Source organism: Drosophila biarmipes, chromosome X (assembly GCF_025231255.1).
Source record: "Drosophila biarmipes strain raj3 chromosome X, RU_DBia_V1.1, whole genome shotgun sequence".
NCBI classification, from domain to species: domain Eukaryota; kingdom Metazoa; phylum Arthropoda; class Insecta; order Diptera; family Drosophilidae; genus Drosophila; species Drosophila biarmipes.
Genome location: NC_066611.1, coordinates 95,001 through 103,897, shown reverse-complemented (window position 1 = coordinate 103,897; position 8,897 = coordinate 95,001). Strand labels below are relative to the sequence as shown.

The 8,897-nt window shown below is 31.3% G+C and overlaps 2 non-coding genes across 2 annotated transcripts; both read right to left on the bottom strand.

Annotated features, from left to right (window-relative positions):
• Positions 1 to 111: 111 nt before the first annotated feature.
• Positions 112 to 290, bottom strand: LOC127010508 (5.8S ribosomal RNA). The gene has a single exon (XR_007763264.1). It is a non-coding gene; the product is annotated as a 5.8S ribosomal RNA (ribosomal RNA).
• Positions 291 to 1,493: 1,203 nt separating this feature from the next.
• LOC127010511 (small subunit ribosomal RNA) lies at positions 1,494 to 3,488 on the bottom strand. The gene has a single exon (XR_007763267.1). It is a non-coding gene; the product is annotated as a small subunit ribosomal RNA (ribosomal RNA).
• Positions 3,489 to 8,897: the final 5,409 nt, after the last annotated feature.

Genomic DNA, 8,897 nt, shown 5'->3' with positions numbered 1-8,897 from the left:
TTTTTAATATTATGAATAAAATAATTAAATTATTATTATCCAATAATATACCATATGCTTATAAAATTTCATTATAAAATTTGTATAAGCAACTTAATTAGCATAGTCTTACAACCCTCAACCATATGTAGTCCAAGCAGCACTATAAAATTAATTAAAGTACATAACAGCATGGACTGCGATATGCGTTCAAAATGTCGATGTTCATGTGTCCTGCAGTTCACACGATGACGCACAGTTTGCTGCGTTCTTCATCGACCCATGAGCCGAGTGATCCACCGCTTAGAGTTTTATAAATTGGTTTCTTAATTTTGTCAAATATGTTTTTATTGAAAGAAATTAAAAATACACCATTTTACTGGCATATATCAATTCCTTCAATAAATTTATTTTTATACCTAAAACGAATGCTGCGAAATGTCTTAGTTTTATATAACCAATATATATCAAAGTATTTCTTTTTAAATTGCATTTATTGTAAATAAATATATATATATATATATTAATACTTTTTTAGCGATATAAATTGAAATTTATATAAAACATTAACCTGTATAAAACCAGGTACAACATTGTACATTTTAGGTTGTTGCATTATCCAATGTATGCGCATAACTGAGATGAACAATACATATCGCAACGCGTGTATATTATGATCCATATACACACAGTATTTTAATTGTGTTTATATACAATAATAATTTAATATTATTATTTTAATAATTCGATTTGCTTGTTCGAATTTTTATTTGTTTGTTTTGGCTGCTTATTATTTCTCTCATATGTATTAAATACAATATATAATTTTAATATTTGCATTATTTCGATTTGCTTGTTCGAAATTTCATTTGATCTATATTAGATCATATACATTTTGGCAATTCATATTTTATTTGTATTACTATAATGTATTTATTATAATATAAACAAATATTTTATTAACGGTAAGGATATACAATAATAATTTAATATTATTATTTTAATAATTCGATTTGCTTGTTCGAATTTTTATTTGTTTGCTTTGGCTGCTTATTATTTCTCTCATATGTATTAAATACAATATATAATTTTAATATTTGCATTATTTCGATTTGCTTGTTCGAAATTTTATTTGATCTATATTAGATCTCATATACATTTTGGCAATTCATATTTTATTTGTATTATTATAATGTATTTATTATAATATAAACAAATATTTTATTAACGGTAAGGATATACAATAATAATTTAATATTATTATTTTAATAATTCGATTTGCTTGTTCGAATTTTTATTTGTTTGCTTTGGCTGCTTATTAATTTCTCTCATATGTATTAAATACAATATATAATTTTAATATTTGCATTATTTCGATTTGCTTGTTCGAAATTTCATTTGATCTATAATAGATCTCATATACATTTTGGCAATTCATATTTTATTTGTAATACTATAATGTATTTATTATAATATAAACAAATATTTTATTAACGGTAAGGATATTAAAACATTAATGATCCTTCCGCAGGTTCACCTACGGAAACCTTGTTACGACTTTTACTTCCTCTAAATAATCAAGTTCGGTCAACTTTTGCGAAACAACCGTAACACGCAAGGCGTCACAGTGATCACGTCCGGAGACCTCACTAAATAATTCAATCGGTAGTAGCGACGGGCGGTGTGTACAAAGGGCAGGGACGTAATCAATGCGAGTTAATGACTCACACTTACTGGGAATTCCAAGTTCATGTGAACAGTTTCAGTTCACAATCCCAAGCATGAAAGTGGTTCAGCGGTTTACCCGGACCTCTCGGTCTAGGAAATACACGTTGATACTTTCATTGTAGCGCGCGTGCAGCCCAGGACATCTAAGGGCATCACAGACCTGTTATTGCTCAATCTCATTATTGCTAGACGCAATTTGTCCATTTAAGAAGCTAGTGTCCTTATAATGGGACAAACCAACAGGTACGGCTCCACTTATATAAACACATTCAAACACAATAAACATTTTACTGCCACCATGAATGAAGGCTATATAAGCTTCAACACCATAATCCTGAAGATATCTATTTAATATATTTGAGTCTCGTTCGTTATCGGAATTAACCAGACAAATCACTCCACGAACTAAGAACGGCCATGCACCACCACCCATAGATTCGAGAAAGAGCTATCAATCTGTCTTACACACTTATGTTCGGACCTGGTAAGTTTTCCCGTGTTGAGTCAAATTAAGCCGCAGGCTCCACTCCTGGTGGTGCCCTTCCGTCAATTCCTTTAAGTTTCAGCTTTGCAACCATACTTCCCCCGGAGCCCAAAAGCTTTGGTTTCCCGGGAAGCGACTGAGAGAGCCATAAAAGTAGCTACACCCAATTGCTAGCTGGCATCGTTTATGGTTAGAACTAGGGCGGTATCTGATCGCCTTCGAACCTCTAACTTTCGTTCTTGATTAATGAAAACATCTTTGGCAAATGCTTTCGCTTAAGTTAGTCTTACGACGGTCCAAGAATTTCACCTCTCGCGTCGTAATACTAATGCCCCCAAACTGCTTCTATTAATCATTACCTCTTGATCTGAAAACCAATGAAAGCAGAACAGAGGTCTTATTTCATTATCCCATGCACAGAATATTCAGGCATTTGAAGCCTGCTTTAAGCACTCTAATTTGTTCAAAGTAATTGTACCGGCCCACAATAACACTCGTTTAAGAGCACTAATGCAGGTTTTTAAATAGGAGGAACATATGAAAAAATACAAGTATCTAAGCACATGTAAGAACTCCACCGGTAATACGCTTACATACATAAAGGTATAGTACTAACCACAATTGTAAGTTGTACTACCCGTATGAAGCACAAGTTCAACTACGAACGTTTTAACCGCAACAACTTTAATATACGCTATTGGAGCTGGAATTACCGCGGCTGCTGGCACCAGACTTGCCCTCCAATTGGTCCTTGTTAAAGGATTTAAAGTGTACTCATTCCAATTACAGGGCCTCGGATATGAGTCCTGTATTGTTATTTTTCGTCACTACCTCCCCGAGCTGGGAGTGGGTAATTTACGCGCCTGCTGCCTTCCTTAGATGTGGTAGCCGTTTCTCAGGCTCCCTCTCCGGAATCGAACCCTGATTCCCCGTTACCCGTTGCAACCATGGTAGTCCTAGATACTACCATCAAAAGTTGATAGGGCAGACATTTGAAAGATCTGTCGTCGGTACAAGACCATACGATCTGCATGTTATCTAGAGTTCAACCAATATAACGATCTTGCGATCGCTTGGTTTTAGCCTAATAAAAGCACATGTTCCATAAGGTTCATGTTTTAATTGCATGTATTAGCTCTAGAATTACCACAGTTATCCAAGTAACTGTTAACGATCTAAGGAACCATAACTGATATAATGAGCCTTTTGCGGTTTCACTTTTAATTCGTGTGTACTTAGACATGCATGGCTTAATCTTTGAGACAAGCATATAACTACTGGCAGGATCAACCAGAATAATGTTTTTATTCATATTTCATTCATATTTTTTGAATAGAAATTAGCAATATATATGTTGTTATAGATTTTATTTCTATCGAATACGGCCATTTTTATATAGCATTCGTATACGTTTGTTTTCCAATTTATACTTGTTTCGCCACTAATAATAACAAGTTTTTATTGATGTCAAAAAGAATCATATTCTTTATAAACACTATATTTATTTTTCATATATTTTCTTTATATATGCACATTTCATTCTAAAATATCATTTTTGTTCGACATACATAATATATTGTATCCACACATGTACAATTTTTGTTTAACCAATATAAGATATTGAGTTAATCATTTGTATTTTGACGATAAATTTAAAATTTATCTATATATATCCATATAAGTCTCTGGTAATATATAAAATAGAACCGAGTGTATATATATAATTATTACTACTATATTTATTTCTTAAATAATATATACTTATATATTATTTATATATATACTCTTTATTATATATTATATAATTTCTTAAATAACTCTCTTAATAGCTATTTTTTATTATCAACAATATAAGTTGATATTAATATTGAAAATGTATTCATAATTACATTTTTATATTTCTTTGGTAGACTTTTATGTACTATTATTATTTAATAATACACATATAATATAAATCATGTTAGCCTACCTCCTAAAATTAACGATAAAATTCGGAAACAATTTGTTATTCTATGTACAATAGAAACTTGGCCTTTGTTTCAACGTTATTATCTTTGGGCTTAAAATATTAACCGCGGAGCCAAGTCTCGTATTCAAATAAATGAATAAAGAAACAAATTTGACGGATAATATCTTCTCTACTGACATATGTCAATAGCAGACGGCCGGCCCATTGACCATCCTATAGTAGTTTTTGGACACGCTGTCTCCCATTCGGGTATATTCAATTTACTTTGCCACTCACCCATATAGTGTTCTCTTATATAATAAGACAACGCACTTTTATATTCATTATATGGATATATTGCCTTCCTCATATTTGCCACACCACCTATAGTAGTTTTTGGACACGCTGTCTCCCATTCGGGTATATTCAATTTACTTTGCCACTCACCCATATAGTGTTCTCTTATATAATAAGAAAACGCACTTTTATTTTCATTATATGGATATATTGCCTTCCTCATATTTGCCACACCACCTATAGTAGTTTTTGGACACGCTGTCTCCCATTCGGGTATATTCAATTTACTTTGCCACTCACCCATATAGTGTTCTCTTATATAATAAGAAAACGCACTTTTATTTTCATTATATGGATATATTGCCTTCCTCATATTTGCCACACCACCTATAGTAGTTTTTGGACACGCTGTCTCCCATTCGGGTATATTCAATTCTCTTTGCCACTCACCCTTATAGTATTCTCTTATTTAATAAGAATACTAAAATACTTCTCATATTATAGATGTAATCTATTAACTTCTCAATATCCATACGGTTTATGTATGGTATTGACAAAATCCTATGCATTTGCATAAGATTTATTTTGCCACAATTTATAGTACTAGTGCCGCCCTCACTAGGTATAAATATCTCATTTCGCTAGTAGTGTATGGGCAAATTCTACTAGCTATTCTCATAAATATGTCACTTATATGCCATATCTATACAATTCATGCACTTTTATATGTATATTTGCTATATTATACATTATTATGCCTTATAGGTATTATACCTATAAGCCACATCCATACGATTGCTTAATATAAATATATGTATAATTTTTTATACATATTTTTTTTTTATTTATGTATGGTTTTTTATTCATATCCATATACTGTATTCACTTTTATATGGATATGATTGGCGTTTTATATAGTATTGACAAAATCATAAGTTTGACCAATACGAGGAGAGGTCCGCCAACGACCACCTCCCTATAGGTGTTTTTGGACACGCTGTCTCCCATTCGACTGCTTACTATACTAGGGGCTACCCGCTCCGTATGATATTCTCTCATATAACAAGAGAATGCAAGAAATATTCGTATTTTATGAATATAATCCATTTATTTTTCAATATCCATACGTTTTACTTAGTTTTTTGTACGGTATTGACAAAATCCTATGCATTTGCATAAGATTTATTTTGCCACAATTTATAGTACTAGTGCCGCCCTCACTAGGTATAAATATCTCATTTCGCTAGTAGTGTATGGGGAAATTCTACTAGCTATTCTCATAAATATGTCACTTATATGCCATATCTATACAATTCATGCACTTTTATATGTATATTTGCTATATTATACATTATTATGCCTTATAGGTATTATACCTATAAGCCACATCCATACGATTGCTTAATATAAATATATGTATAATTTTTTATACATATTTTTTTTTTATTTATGTATGGTTTTTTATTCATATCCATATACTGTATTCACTTTTATATGGATATGATTGGCGTTTTATATAGTATTGACAAAATCATAAGTTTGACCAATACGAGGAGAGGTCCGCCAACGACCACCTCCCTATAGGTGTTTTTGGACACGCTGTCTCCCATTCGACTGCTTACTATACTAGGGGCTACCCGCTCCGTATGATATTCTCTCATATAACAAGAGAATGCAAGAAATATTCGTATTTTATGAATATAATCCATTTATTTTTCAATATCCATACGTTTTACTTAGTTTTTTGTACGGTATTGACAAAATCCTATGCATTTGCATAAGATTTATTTTGCCACAATTTATAGTACTAGTGCCGCCCTCACTAGGTATAAATATCTCATTTCGCTAGTAGTGTATGGGGAAATTCTACTAGCTATTCTCATAAATATGTCACTTATATGCCATATCTATACAATTCATGCACTTTTATATGTATATTTGCTATATTATACATTATTATGCCTTATAGGTATTATACCTATAAGCCACATCCATACGATTGCTTAATATAAATATATGTATAATTTTTTATACATATTTTTTTTTTATTTATGTATGGTTTTTTATTCATATCCATATACTGTATTCAATTTTATATGGATATGATTGGCGTTTTATATAGTATTGACAAAATCATAAGTTTGACCAATACGAGGAGAGGTCCGCCAACGACCACCTCCCTATAGGTGTTTTTGGACACGCTGTCTCCCATTCGACTGCTTACTATACTAGGGGCTACCCGCTCCTTATGATATTCTCTCATATAACAAGAGAATGCAAGAAATATTCGTATTTTATGAATATAATCCATTTATTTTTCAATATCCATACGTTTTACTTAGTTTTTTGTACGGTATTGACAAAATCCTATGCATTTGCATAAGATTTATTTTGCCACAATTTATAGTACTAGTGCCGCCCTCACTAGGTATAAATATCTCATTTCGCTAGTAGTGTATGGGCAAATTCTACTAGCTATTCTCATAAATATGTCACTTATATGCCATATCTATACAATTCATGCACTTTTATATGTATATTTGCTATATTATACATTATTATGCCTTATAGGTATTATACCTATAAGCCACATCCATACGATTGCTTAATATAAATATATGTATAATTTTTTATACATATTTTTTTTTATTTATGTATGGTTTTTTATTCATATCCATATACTGTATTCACTTTTATATGGATATGATTGGCGTTTTATATAGTATTGACAAAATCATAAGTTTGACCAATACGAGGAGAGGTCCGCCAACGACCACCTCCCTATAGGTGTTTTTGGACACGCTGTCTCCCATTCGACTGCTTACTATACTAGGGGCTACCCGCTCCGTATGATATTCTCTCATATAACAAGAGAATGCAAGAAATATTCGTATTTTATGAATATAATCCATTTATTTTTCAATATCCATACGTTTTACTTAGTTTTTTGTACGGTATTGACAAAATCCTATGCATTTGCATAAGATTTATTTTGCCACAATTTATAGTACTAGTGCCGCCCTCACTAGGTATAAATATCTCATTTCGCTAGTAGTGTATGGGGAAATTCTACTAGCTATTCTCATAAATATGTCACTTATATGCCATATCTATACAATTCATGCACTTTTATATGTATATTTGCTATATTATACATTATTATGCCTTATAGGTATTATACCTATAAGCCACATCCATACGATTGCTTAATATAAATATATGTATAATTTTTTATACATATTTTTTTTTTATTTATGTATGGTTTTTTATTCATATCCATATACTGTATTCAATTTTATATGGATATGATTGGCGTTTTATATAGTATTGACAAAATCATAAGTTTGACCAATACGAGGAGAGGTCCGCCAACGACCACCTCCCTATAGGTGTTTTTGGACACGCTGTCTCCCATTCGACTGCTTACTATACTAGGGGCTACCCGCTCCGTATGATATTCTCTCATATAACAAGAGAATGCAAGAAATATTCGTATTTTATGAATATAATCCATTTATTTTTCAATATCCATACGTTTTACTTAGTTTTTTGTACGGTATTGACAAAATCCTATGCATTTGCATAAGATTTATTTTGCCACAATTTATAGTACTAGTGCCGCCCTCACTAGGTATAAATATCTCATTTCGCTAGTAGTGTATGGGCAAATTCTACTAGCTATTCTCATAAATATGTCACTTATATGCCATATCTATACAATTCATGCACTTTTATATGTATATTTGCTATATTATACATTATTATGCCTTATAGGTATTATACCTATAAGCCACATCCATACGATTGCTTAATATAAATATATGTATAATTTTTTATACATATTTTTTTTTATTTATGTATGGTTTTTTATTCATATCCATATACTGTATTCACTTTTATATGGATATGATTGGCGTTTTATATAGTATTGACAAAATCATAAGTTTGACCAATACGAGGAGAGGTCCGCCAACGACCACCTCCCTATAGGTGTTTTTGGACACGCTGTCTCCCATTCGACTGCTTACTATACTAGGGGCTACCCGCTCCGTATGATATTCTCTCATATAACAAGAGAATGCAAGAAATATTCGTATTTTATGAATATAATCCATTTATTTTTCAATATCCATACGTTTTACTTAGTTTTTTGTACGGTATTGACAAAATCCTATGCATTTGCATAAGATTTATTTTGCCACAATTTATAGTACTAGTGCCGCCCTCACTAGGTATAAATATCTCATTTCGCTAGTAGTGTATGGGCAAATTCTACTAGCTATTCTCATAAATATGTCACTTATATGCCATATCTATACAATTCATGCACTTTTATATGTATATTTGCTATATTATACATTATTATGCCTTATAGGTATTATACCTATAAGCCACATCCATACGATTGCTTAATATAAATATATGTATAATTTTTTATACATATTTTTTTTTATTTATGTA